Source organism: Chlorocebus sabaeus, chromosome 24, assembly GCF_047675955.1.
Source record: "Chlorocebus sabaeus isolate Y175 chromosome 24, mChlSab1.0.hap1, whole genome shotgun sequence".
NCBI classification, from domain to species: Eukaryota; Metazoa; Chordata; class Mammalia; order Primates; family Cercopithecidae; genus Chlorocebus; species Chlorocebus sabaeus.
Window position 1 is genome coordinate 72,038,945 of NC_132927.1, and position 13,256 is coordinate 72,052,200.

The window sequence follows — 13,256 nt, forward strand, 5'->3', positions numbered from 1 at the left end:
TCTTGGCAAAAAACAACTCCTGACGCTCCGTCTTCCATACACAAAGCATGCGTTTTCCGCAGGTCTGATGATGCTGTGGACATCTAATAGCTATTACAAAACGGAGAAACATGGGCTTTTCCCCTTGGGCTTTGAATTTACTAGTGAAAGCATAGTTCAAAATGAATACTTAAAAAGAAACCCCTCCTTCCACCCTAAGATCAATGGATTTGAAAAGTCCTTGGTTTATATTATCAAAACCATCCCTCTGTAAATTACAAGCAATAAGGAAAACAATTTCACTTTATTTTGCAGTAACACATTCCCACTAAGGCAATTAAGAAAGTCATGCACAATGAAAAACATGTGAAACCAGCTCCAACCTGGTTCAAACATCACCATGGAACGGAGTTTGGTGTCTCACCTTCTAGCTCTTTCCCGGTTCTCTGACCAGGCACTAAGAAAATAATTTGTGATCCTTTGAAATATCACAAAAGTGGAAATTAAGAGATCTGATGAGGACATCTGATTCACCTGACAGCTGGATAGCTGCCTCTTTGCCTATCCAGACAGCCTAATTCCCAAGAAGGAGCTGAGGTGGCCTAAGGTAGTCGAGATATAACGGGATTTACCAGGAATACAACATAGAAGAGAAAAGTCAAGGGCAGTTGGGGGTGGAGCGAGAGCCCTTAAGCTCAGCAAACCTCTTTTCCACTGTAGCCCTTAGTAGTGTTAATATTTAATATGCAAGCTTATAGGTTTCACGCTGATTTTCCTGTGAATGGCTCTTGACTTCAGACCCAGATAGCCACAGAGCACGATGAAAAGCTCGCTAATAAGCTCTGTTGCGGAGGTCTCAGCCCAGGCCAGAGCTTTGAGGTGAGAAATAACAAGTCCAGTTTAAATAGTGCTGCTGGGACGGACTTTTGTGGCCAGGGGAGGGGTACCCAGGAGCCAGTGTGGCCACTGACCCAGCCACATCAATGGCCCTAGGACCGAGAATGCTACAAACAATGGAGCAAGAATCAGATCCGTGTGTCTGGGTAAGCAGAATGTTCTGGGAATGTAATTCCTTTTTCCTTCTTTTGTAAGAACAATTTATTTCTTCAGTTTTGCATGAGGGCTTCTTAATATTGAGCAGGAATATATATCATTCTTGTGTGGGATTTGGAAAATTATTTGAGAAAGGGTTCCAATAAATGAAAATGAATTAAGGATGACTGTGGAGTTCATTGGGCAACTTATAGAGGTTTTTTAAGCGAACATTCCACAAGAGGGGAACCAGTAGCTATTGCATAGTCTCAAGAGCTGTCTCTGAGCCTCCGTGGCATGTTATCTGCCCCATCTAAGGGCTATAAAGGCCATAAGCCTAGCTTTAGAATTTTATGTTCCTGTCTGAGTCTTTATTAGTCTGATTTCCCTATGTTTCACACAGAAAGCTACAGGAAGATATCATTTTGACAGAACCCTTAATGGATGCGTTCATGTCCTGATTTAGATCTAGTTTCGCCTTTACTACTATCACCTGTGAACCAGGCAAATCCTTTGCCAACTTGGCCTCACTGCCGTAGTTTTGTAATGAATGGGCCAAACTACCTGTTCTTTAAGCCTGTTTCTAACTCAGTGGGCCCTAATCCTCCCATAACATTGCCTAGTGGGAGGAGGGAATAGTTAAGAAAAGAGATGGACAAAAAACATGATGTTAGTTCAGGAAAGCCTACAGTTTTGGGCATAGTGGTTCTGGATCAAGGACCCCAGTGGAATTCATGGAAGCCATTCTTCTTGTTTGAGTTCCAAAGAAGGGGTTGAGGGGTAGTCAAGGCCATCAGGATGACCTTGACTCGAAGTGTGATCCCTGTACCAGCTGCAATAGCATCATCTGGAGCTCATAAAAATGATAGCATCTGGAGCCTCCCCCAAGACCTACTAAGTCGGAATCTGTATTGGAACAAGACCCCCAGGTGATTCATGGGCATGGTAAATGTTGGGCTACATGGAGGGAGGGTCAATGGGGAGATAGGGAGTGTCTAATTCAACACACCAGTGCCCTCTAGATTTCTCCAACTATGACACAGGACTTATACTGATGTTTATGTATCATTTAGTTCCAGGTCATCTTATTTTCTGTCAAAATCACCTCTAATATATAGAGTGTTTTTCTCTTAAAAGAAAATCCTGTAAGCAAGGTCATCCTAACCAACCCTGGGGTCTTTGATTATTAATGATTATAGCAAGCTGTAAAGAGCCTATTTAGAGGCTACTCAGATGTTTAGGCCTCTGGGCCCTATGATGACTGACCCTAAACCACTGAGAATCACCTGGGAAGCTTTAATAAAACACCTGTGGCTGGATCCCACTCCAAACCAATTAGATCAGAATCTCTGAGATTGAGGCTTGAGAAAAGTAGGTGATTCTAACATGCAGACAGGGTTGAGTACAATTTCTCTAAGACCTGAGTGATTGTTTTGATGTGTGCACAGATTTTTAAATCTAAGTAACTATGAAAATGTCAAAGCTATTCTTTCTACCATCAATTCTCATTGTAAACTTCACCCCAACTCCATATTTTACTTCTTTCCCTTTGCCCTCCTTTGCTGCTTCCAATCCTTTGTGGTCAAGGATCCTTAGCCCTAAGTGTACTGGAATCATAAAGGTCTGAGATCTTGCTAATGTGTAAAACACAGATTCTGTGATATATATGTAGCTGTTAAGGCATCCATGCCTGGAGTGTTTCATTTGTTTGTTTTTTGAAACAGAGTTTCCCTCTTGTTGCCCAGGCTGGAAAGCAGTGCGCTATCTTGGCTCACTGCAACCTCCATCTCCTGGGTTCAAGCGATTCTCCTGCCTCAGCCTCCCGAGTAGCTGGGATTACAGGCATGCACCACCATGCCTGTCTAATTTTGTACTTTTAGTAGAGACGGGGTTTCTCCATGTTAGTCAGGCTGGTGTCGAACTCCTGACCTCAGGTGATCCTCCCACCTCAGCCTCCCAAAGTTCTGGGATTACAGGCATGAGCCACCGCGCCCGGCCTGTTTTTTGTTTGTTTGTTTTTTTATTCCTATGTCTGGGCCACAGTTTAAATAATTAAGGCTGCTGATCAAGTGAGTTGAGGGTAAAAAAGATGTTGTAGCCTTGTAAGGGATGCCTTGTAAGCCTGTAAGGGAGCCTTGTAAGCCTGTAAGCCTGTAAGGGATGAAATGGTATCTCTAAATTAATGGAGAATCTGAGACAAGGATATTTCAAGTAGAAATTAGGGACTGATCCTACTCTGCCCACTACATAGCTATCTTCTCTCTCTTTAAACTTAACAATTCTAAGAAACTTAAAGCTTCTCCAACTTTAAGGTGCATAGGAGATTTTATTTAAATACAGATTCTAATTTGGTAGGGTCGAGGCGATTCTCAAGATTCTGAATTTGTAACATATTCATATCCTTGGAGTTGAGGCAGGTACTAATGGTCTATAAATCACCTCTGGGTAGCAAGGGCCTATACTAACCCCCATACTACCCTTGACACCCACACAAAACACAAATGAAAAACACAACTCGCAACCGCTACTCAAAATGCACCGAATAGTTGATTCTGCCAAGCTAGTGAGTGAGTAAGATGTGATAGAATTGCACTGGACACTTTGAGCTACAACTCTGGCTCCCATTTGCCAGAGGCAAGTTCAAGTTGACCTACATTTGTATTAGAAACATTTCTCAATCCTGGGATGACTCCACACCTTGGGTGTTATTGTCCTACTGGTGCTATGATGCCTACAGCTTTGTTTTTGGTTTTTCATTTTGTTCAAAAATGCTTTAGCTATTCAGATCTTTTGTGGTTCCATATGAATTTCAGGATTATTTTTTCTGTTAATGTGAAAGTGTTGTTGAAATTTTGGTAGGGATTGCGTTGAATATGTAGGTTGCTTTGAGTAGGATGAACATTTTAATAATTTTAATTCGTTCAATCTATGAACATGAGAGATTGTTCCATTTGTTTGTGTCTTCTTCAGTTTCTGTCATGGGTATTTTGTAGTTTTCAGTGTTCAGATCTTTCACTTCATTGGTTACATTTATTCCTAAGTGTTTTTTTTTTTTTTTACTTTTTGTAGTTATTGTGAATGGGATTTTTAAAACTTCTTTTTCACATAGCTCATTGTTAGTGTATAGAAACGTTACTGATTTTTGTATGTTGGTTTTTGTATCCTGCAATTTTACTGATTTCATTTATCAGTTCTAACAGCTTTTGGATGGAATCTTTAGGAGTTTTCTATACATATAAGTTCATATTTTCCACAAACAGAGACAATTTAACTTCTTCCTTTTCATTTGGATGCGTTTTATTTCTTTCTTTTACCTGTCGCTCTGATTAGGATTTCCAGTTCTGTGCTGATTGGAAGTAGTGAGACTGAACATCCTTCTCTTGTTCCTGATCTTAGAGAAAAAGCCTTAAACTTTTCACCATTCAGTGTGACATTAGTTGTGGACTTGTCAAATATGACCTTCATTATATTGAGGTACATTCCTTCTAGGCCTAATCTGTTGAGAGTTTTTACCTTGAAAGGATATTCAATTATGTCAAATGCCTTTTCTGCGTCTGTTAAGATGATCATATGGTTTTTGTCCTTCATTCTGTTAATGTGATGTGTTACTTTTATTGGTTTGTGTACATTGAACCATCCTTGTATCCCTGAGATAAATATCATTTGATAATGATGAATGATCCTTTTAATGTGCTGTTGAATTCAGTTTGCTAGTATTTTGTTGAGGATTTTTACATCTATATTCACCAGGGATATTGGCTTGTAATATATATATATATTTTTTTTTTGAAATTTAAAGAAAAAATTTATTGAAGATCTGAAAAACAATTCCTAAAAGATTGACTTTTCCAGAAAACTAACTACACAATGCATTGCCTCTATCATGTTAAAATGTGCATTAGACACAAGTACAAAAACCATGAAACAAGCCACCATTCTTCAACAATTTGAGCAAAGATAAAATGCCTAAGTAACAACACGATGCCTTGTAAAAGGATGGGTTCTTTACTTTAAGCAACTTTAAAAAAAAAAAAAAGGAGCACCAGTGGATGAGTGTGTTCAGTTATATACACTGAATTGAACCTTTGGCACTAGGAATCAGAGCATTTTGTCATATAGCATTAACACATATTATAAAAGTGCGTAGTGTCAAAGGAATAGAACCACCAGCATTCAAAAGCAGCTTGGTCAACTAGGTAATAAAACACTCTACAGCATATCCCTCTGTTGTCCATCATTGAAAACACTGGCAGCAAATTTGAAATGGAAAAAAAAAAAGAAAAGAAAAGAAAAAAGGAGCTATTACCCCTTTTATTTTCTCTGTTTAAAAATCAAACAGAAAACAAACATCAATTGTTATACACTAACATCTTCAAAGCCCATCGTTTGTACAAGAGAGAGACTAAGAACAAAAATGTGTTTACAGAGATCCAAACATAAGTGAGTGAGAGTACGTCTCACACAGCTTTCCGATGGTACTCAGGAGGAGCCACTTCATAATCGCTGGCACTAAACAAAGTTGCAGAATTCTTTGCCAGGTACTTTAGGAAATCGTGAAGATAATTGAGTAATAAAGCAAGACTCTTCTCATCCAGAGGTGTATAGGCCAACATTGCTTCAGTTCGTATAAATAATCTGAGGAGATGTGGTGCTTCATACACCTGGGACATGGGTGCATCGGGATGATCTGCAAGAATTTCGGCATACTGTGGTCTCTCAAATTTGTAGAGTAGTTGGGTGCCCAACATTACGTTGAAGTATTCTTTTATCCCTGCCACAACTTCATTAACTGCATACTCCTTATTATCTGTGTTTCCACGAGATTTCTTGTAATTTGCATAATCCTCAAGAATGGAATCCACATTCTTCATGGCAGGAAGATAAAAGAGGTGTTTTTGCCTGGTAATTAAGTCCCAGTCATCAACAAGCCATAGTTTTAGCTCTTCAGGAATCTTTACTTTAACTTCAACTCTGTTCATGAATGTTTCCTCATTTTCAACAGTAGGATCTACCTGGGCCCTTTCCTTCCGAGGAGGCTGAGGGGTCTCACTGGTACTGCCACCATCTCCATTTCCAGGTGTTTTCTGTTTGTTCTTTTTTGTTTTCACTTCAACATTTTTCTGTTGCAGACCAGATGTCTTCTTTCCTGGGGCAGCCCCTCTCATATTCCCCTCTGCATACTGCTCCTGACTGGCTTTTTGAAGTTCTCACTGTTTCTGCAAATTGGTGTCCACGTATTTGAGTACTCTGCTCTCTGGAACCCACTTATCCCAATTTTTATTCCAACCACTGTAATGTAAAAAGTATTTCACTTGTCTGTCCTTTATGGCAACCTTTACACACTTTGCTTCATAAAGAAGAGGCCCATGAAAGCACAGCACTCGCTCACCCTCCTGGAATTTCTGTAATATATTTTTTTCTTGCAGTGTCCTTGTCTGACTTTAGTATCAGGGTAATGCTGGCCTTATTCAATAAATTTGTAAGTATTCCTTCCTCTGCAAGTTTTTGGAGCACTTGGGAAGGGTTGGTATTAGTTCTTTAAATGTTTGGTAGAATTCAGCAGTGAAGCGTCGGATTGTGAGGCTTTTCTTTGATGGGAGACTTTTTATTACTTATTCAATATTCTCACTTGTTATTGCTCTGTTCAGATTTTCTATTTCTTCATGATTTAGTCTTCCTAGGTTATATATATCTAGGAGTTCATCCATTTCTTCTAGTTTATCCAATTTGTTGGCACATCATTGTTCATAGCAGGCTCTTATGAACCTTTATATTCTGTGGTATCAGTTGTAATGTTTCATCTTTCATTTCTGATTTTGTTTATTTGGGTCTTCTCTTTTTTTAGTCTAACTAAAGCTCTGTTGATTTTGCTCTTTTCAAAACATCAACTCCTAGTTTCTTTGATCTTTTCTACTGTTTTTCTAGTACATTTCATTTATTTCTGCTCTGATCTTTATTATTTCCTTTCTTGTGCTAATTTGAACCTTAATTTGTTCTCTTTTTCTAGTTTGTGGAGGTATGATGTTAGGTTGTCTATTTAAGATCCTTCTTTTTTGATGTAGGCATTTATTGCTATAAACTTCCATCTTAGAACTGCTTTTGCTACATCTCATATGTTTTGGCATGTGTGTTTCCACTTTCATTTGTTTCAAAATATTTTTAAATTTTCCTTGTAATTTCTTCTTCAATCACTAGTTGTTTAGGAGCATGTTGTTTAATTTCCACATACTTGCAAATTTTCAAAATTCCTCCTATTGATTTCTAATTTCATGCCATTGTGATTGGAAAAGATACCTGATGTGATTTCAGTTTTCTCAAATTTGTTAACACTTGTTTTGTGGCCTAACATATAATCTATCTTGTAGAAGGTTCTCTGTGCTCTTGAGAATATATTCTGTTTATGTTGTGTAGAATGTTCTGTATATGTCTATTAGGTCCATTTAGTCTAAAGTGTAGCTCAAGTTCAATATTTCTGTATTGACTTTCTGTCTGGATGATCTGTCCATTGTTGAAAGTGGAGGTATTAAGTTCCTTTACTGTTATTGTATTGCAGTCTATCTCTCTCTTCAGGTCTATTAATATTTGCATTATAAATTTAGATGCTCTGAGGTTGAGGGTATATATATTTGTAATTATTTTATCTTCTTGATGAATTGGCTCCTTTATCATTATATAATGACCTTTGTCTCTTTTTATAGTTTTTAACTTAGTTCCTTTTTTTATGTAGTCAATGTTCTCCTGAATTAAAGTCTATTTTATCTGATGTAAATATAGCTATCTCTGCTCTCTTTCGGTTTCCATTTGTATGAAATATCTTTTTCCATCCCTCCACTTTCAATTTATGTGTGTTCTTAAAGGCAAAGTGAGTCTCTTGTAGGTAGCATGTAGTTGAGTCTGTTTTTTTCCTTTTTTTAAATCAATTCAGCCACTCTTTTTATTAGAGAATTTAATCCATTTACATTCAAGGTAATTATTAATAGGTAAGGACTTACTACTGTAATTTTGCTCATTGTTTACTGGTTATTTTGTAGATCCTTTCTTCCTTTCTTGCTCACTTGCTGTTTTCCTTTGTGATTAGATGGTTTTCTCTAGTGGCATGCTTTGATTCTTTACTTTTTATATTTTGTGTATCTACTATAGATTTTTGCTTTGTGATTACCATAGGCTTACATAAAACATCAAATAGTTACAATGGGCTATTTTAAGCTGATAACAACTTAACCTTGATCACAAAAACCTCTACGCTTTTACTGCAGTGCCCCTCCAACTACATTTTATATGTTTCTGTAAAATTTACATCTTTTTATATTGTGTATCCCTTAACAAATCGTTGTAGTTGTTATTCTTTTTAATAGTTTGGTCTTTTAACACCCCCACCCTTTTTTTTGAGATAGAGTTTCACTCTTGTCACCCAGGCTGGAGTGCAATGGCATGATCTTGGCTCACTGCAACCTCTACCTCCTGGGTTCAAGTGATTCCTGCCTCAGCCTCCTGAGTAGCTGGGATACAAGCGTGTGCCACTACACGTGGCTAATTTTTGTATTTTTAGTAGAGATGGGGTTTCAGCAGGTTGTCCAGGCTGGTCTCAAACTCCTGACCTCAGGTGATCTGCCCACCTTGGCCTCCCAAAGTGCTGGGATTATAGGCGTGAGCCTCCATGCCCAGCCTTAACCTTCATACTAAAGATATAAGTGATTTGCACACTACCATTTCAGTATTAGGGTATTGTGAATTTGACTGTACTTAATTTTACCAGTGAATTTTATACTTTTATATGTTTTCATGTTACTTGTTAGCATCCTTTTCTTTCAGGTTAAAGAATTCCCTTTAGCATTTCTTGTAAGGTATGTCCAGTGGTGACAAACTCACTCAGATTTCTTTTCTGGGAAGTCTTTGTCATTTCCTAAAGGACAGCTTTGTCAGGTAAAGTATTATTGGTTTGCAGGATTTTTTTCCCTTCAGCATGTTGACTATATCATCCCACTCTCTCCTGGCCTGTAAGGTTTCTTCTGAGAAATCCACTGCCAGCCTTGTTAGAGCCCTCTTGTACGTGATATGCTTTTTTCTTGCTGCTTTCAGGATCCTCTCTTTGTCTTTGATTTTTGACAGTTTGATCATAATATGGCTTGGTACAGTCTTATTTGGATTGAATTTGATTGGAGACTTTTGACCTCCCTATACCTCAATATTTATATCTTTCCCCAGATTTGGAAAATTTCTAACTTTTATTTATTTGTTTATTTATATTCTTTGGTGCCCCTTATGCCCCAGGAAGCTATTATTTTTTTAGATAAGCTTTCTGTTGTTTTTGTTGTTGTTGTTGTTGTTCTTCTCTTCTGCTTCTTGGTCATCCATAATTTAAATATTTGTTCTCCTGATGCTGCCCCATACATTCTTTAAGCTTTCTTTATTTTTAAAGTTTTTTTTCTTTTTTCTTCTCTGACTATATACTTTCATATAACCTGTCTTTGAATTCACAGATTCTTCTTTCGCTTTATTAATTCTGCTGTTGATGCTCTCTGTTGCACTTCGCATTACATTTACTAAATTCTTCAGTTCCAGAATTTTTATTTTTGCATATGATTTCAATCTCTGTTTATTTTGTATATGATTTTGATCTATTTTGTTCATTTATGTTTCTCTGATTTAATTGAATTGCTTTTCTGTGTTTTTATTGAAATTCTCTGAGCTTCTTTATAACAATTATTTTGAATTCTTCGTCAGGCAATTTATATATCTCCATTTCTTTTGGGTCAGCTACTGGGAGATTATTGGTTTTTTGTTTGTTTTGTGGTGTTGACTCCTTTTTAGTCATGCTAATCTCTCTAGAAGAGTTTGTTCCCCAGCCTGCATGGATCCTTCTCTTTTGGATTCCTCCCCTGAAGATGCTCTTTCCTTCTCTACCACATGAGTAGGCTGAGGATTTTTGCTCCCATATCTGACTGTAGGTTGTTAGAAGTAGCCATGCCACTTCTGGAATGCTTTGCTGCTTAGAAACTTTTTCCGCCAGATATCCTAGGTCATCACTCTTAAGTTTAGCTGTCCATAAAGTCCTAGGACATGAATAAAATGCAGTTAAGTTATTTGCTAGGGAGTAACAAGGGTGAATTTACTCCAGCCCTCAGTAAGTTTCTCATTTCCATCTGAGACTTTGTCAGCCTAGCCTTTACAGTCCATATTTCTATCTGCATTTTGGTCACAACCACTTAACCAGTCTCTAATAAGTTCCAAAGTTTCCCTTATCTTCCTGTCTTCTTCTGAGCCCTCCAAACTCCTTCAATCTCTGCCTGTTACCCAGTTCCAAAGCCACTTTCACATTTTCAGGTATCTTTATAGCAATAAAGATAGTCATGCTAATACTTTGGATATTTGTCTCCTCTAAATCTTATGTTTAAATGTAATCTCCAATTTTCAAGGTAGGGCCCGGAGGTATTTGGATCACAGGGAGAGATCACTCATGAATGGCTTGGTGGCCTTCCCACAGTAATGAGTAAGTTCTTGCTCTATTAATTCATGTGATATCTGGTTGTTAAAGAGTCTGGGACCCCCACAATTTCTTGCTTCCTCTCACCATGTGACATGCCCCTTTACCTTCTACCATGAGTAATAGCTTCCTGAGGCCTCACCAGAAGCAGTTGCTGATGTCATGCTTCTTGTACAGTCTACAGAACCATAAACCAAAATAAACTTCTTTTCTTTATAAATTGCCTAGCCTCAGGCATTCCTTTATAACAATGAAAAATGGACTAATACAGAAACATTAGTACTGAGTAGTGAGGTGTTGCTATAAAGATACCTGAAAATGTGAAAGTGGCTTTGGAACTGGGTAACAGGCAGAGATTGAAGGAGTTTGGAGGGCTCAGAAGAAGACAGGAAGATAAGGGAAACTTTGGAACTTATTAGAGACTGGTTAAGTGGTTGTGACCAAAATGCAGATAGAAATATGGACTGTAAAGGCTAGGCTGACAAAGTCTCAGATGGAAATGAGAAACTTACTGAGGGCTGGAGTAAATTCACCCTTGTTACTCCCTAGCAAATAACTTAACTGCATTTTATTCATGTCCTAGGACTTTATGGACAGCTAAACTTAAGAGTGATGACCTAGGATATCTGGCGGAAAAAGTTTCTAAGCAGCAAAGCATTCCAGAAGTGGCATGGCTACTTCTAACAACCTACAGTCAGATATGGGAGCAAAAATCCTCAGCCTGCTCATGTGGTAGAGAAGGAAAGAGCATCTTCAGGGGAGGAATCCAAAGGAGAAGGATCCATGCAGGCTGGGAAACAAACTCTTCTAGAGAGATTAGCATGACTAAAAAGGAGTCAAGTGCTAATATTCAGTAAAATGGGGAAAAGGCATTTCAGAAATCTCCCAGGCCACCCCTCCCATCACAAGCCCGGAGGCCTAAAAGGACAGACGGGTTTTAGGGGTCAGGCCCAGGGCACAATTGCCGTGGGCTGTCTTACCTTGCAATGCTGCTCCCCGCATACTTGCAGCACAGGCTCCAGCCTTGGCTCAAACAGCCCCAGATACAGCTTGCCACTCCAAAGAGTGCAAGTCATAAGCCTTGGGGCTTCCACATGGTATTAGATCTGCAGGTGTGCATAATGCAAGAGTTATGGAGACTTGGCAGTTTCCACCTATATTTCAGAAGATGTATGGGGAATCCTGGGTTCCCAGGTAGAAACCTGTCACAAGGGCAGAGCCCCTACGGAGAGCCTCTACTAAGGCAATGATGAGGAGAAATGTGGGATTGGAGCCCCCATACAGAGTCTCCACTAGGGGACTACCTAGTAGAACTGTGCAAACTGGGCTAACACCCTCCAGACCCCCAGAATGGTAAAGCCACCAGCAGTATGCACTTTCAGCCTGGAAAAGCTGCAGACATTCTACTCCAACCCATGAAAGCAGAGCCACGTGACCTGCACCCGACAAAGCCATGGTGATGGAGCTGTCCGGGGCTTGGAGGGCCTACCCCTTGCACCAGTGTGCTCAGGATGTGGAACATGGAGTCAAGGGAGATTATTTTGGAGCTTTAAGGTTTATTGTCTGCCTTGTTGGGTTTTGGACTTGCATGGTACCTGTTGTCGCTTTCTTTTGGAAGATTTCTCCCTTTTGGAAAGGGAATGTTTACCGAATGCTTGTACTATCATTGTATCTTGGAAGTAAATAACTTATTTTTGATCACACAGCCTCATAACTCTAAGGAATTTGCCTTGACTCTGAGATGAGACTTTTGAGTTGATGTTTAGAACAAGTTAAGGCTTTGGGAGACTACTGGAAACGGATTGTATTCTGCAATATGAGCAAGACATGATGAGATTTGGGGGACCAGAGAGGAATAATATATTTTGGATATTTGTCCCCTCCAAATCTTATTTTGAAATGTAATTCATCATGTTGGAGGTGGGGCCTTGGGAGAGGTTTTACACCATTGGGGCAGATCCCTCATGAATGACTTGGTGCCCACCCTATGATAATGAGCGGGTTCTTGCTCTATTAGTTCATATGAGACCTGGTTGTTTAAAAGAGTATGAGACCTCCATCTTTCTCTTACTCCCCCTATTGCCAAGTAATATATCTGCTCCCCCTTTGCTTTCTGCCATGAGTAATAGCCTCCTGAGGCCTCATCAGAAACAGGTGCTGGTGCCATGCTTCTTGTACAGTCTGAAGAACCATAAGCCAAAATAAGCCTTTTTGTATATAAGCTACCCAGCCTCATGTATTCCTTTATAGCAATGCAAATGGACTAATATATGGTGATATGTATTCTTGGCTTTTCATGTTTCTTGCTGCCTTATGTTGAATTCTGCACATTTGTTAAGGTCAATCCCTTTCAGACTTTATGGGCTAGTTTCAATGTGGAAAGATCTTCTTCTACTTGGAAGTGTGAAGGCACTTCCTGGATGCTGTGTAGCAGTTCTGACACCAGCGAGGGTGCCACTGTTGTGTGGTCTCTGTGCAGCTCTGTAAGCTCAGGTGTTGATGTTGCTGAAGATTGCAAGTGGCCAACAGTGTGGATGTCTGCAGTGGTGGTGAAGATTGTCGGGGTTTCACTGGTAATAGCTGCTAAGATCCTCTCAACTTCTTTTTCTCCAACTGGGGAAGTTGTGGAGAGGAGTTCCCTTTTGGTACTGGGTCCAGCTTGTGGGCCGATTTGCATTGGCAGTGGCATCAGTATTGATGAATGGTACCCTGGAGTAGCCATAGAGCTGAGATCTGAAGCTTGGGCATGTGTGGAGGAACT

At 39.3% G+C, this 13,256-nt stretch overlaps 1 long non-coding RNA gene and 1 pseudogene across 1 annotated transcript in view; one reads left to right on the forward strand and one right to left on the reverse strand.

The window, feature by feature from the left end:
* Positions 1–597: 597 nt before the first annotated feature.
* Positions 598–13,256, forward strand: part of LOC140710053 (uncharacterized) — a 40,236-nt gene continuing 27,577 nt past the window's right edge. Inside the window, exons 1-2 of the long non-coding RNA XR_012090919.1 lie at positions 598–1,022; positions 2,757–2,853. This is a non-coding gene — a long non-coding RNA (uncharacterized lncRNA). The remainder of the gene's footprint in view (positions 1,023–2,756; positions 2,854–13,256) is intronic.
* LOC103229920 (mortality factor 4-like protein 1 pseudogene) lies at positions 5,295–6,205 on the reverse strand (annotated as a pseudogene).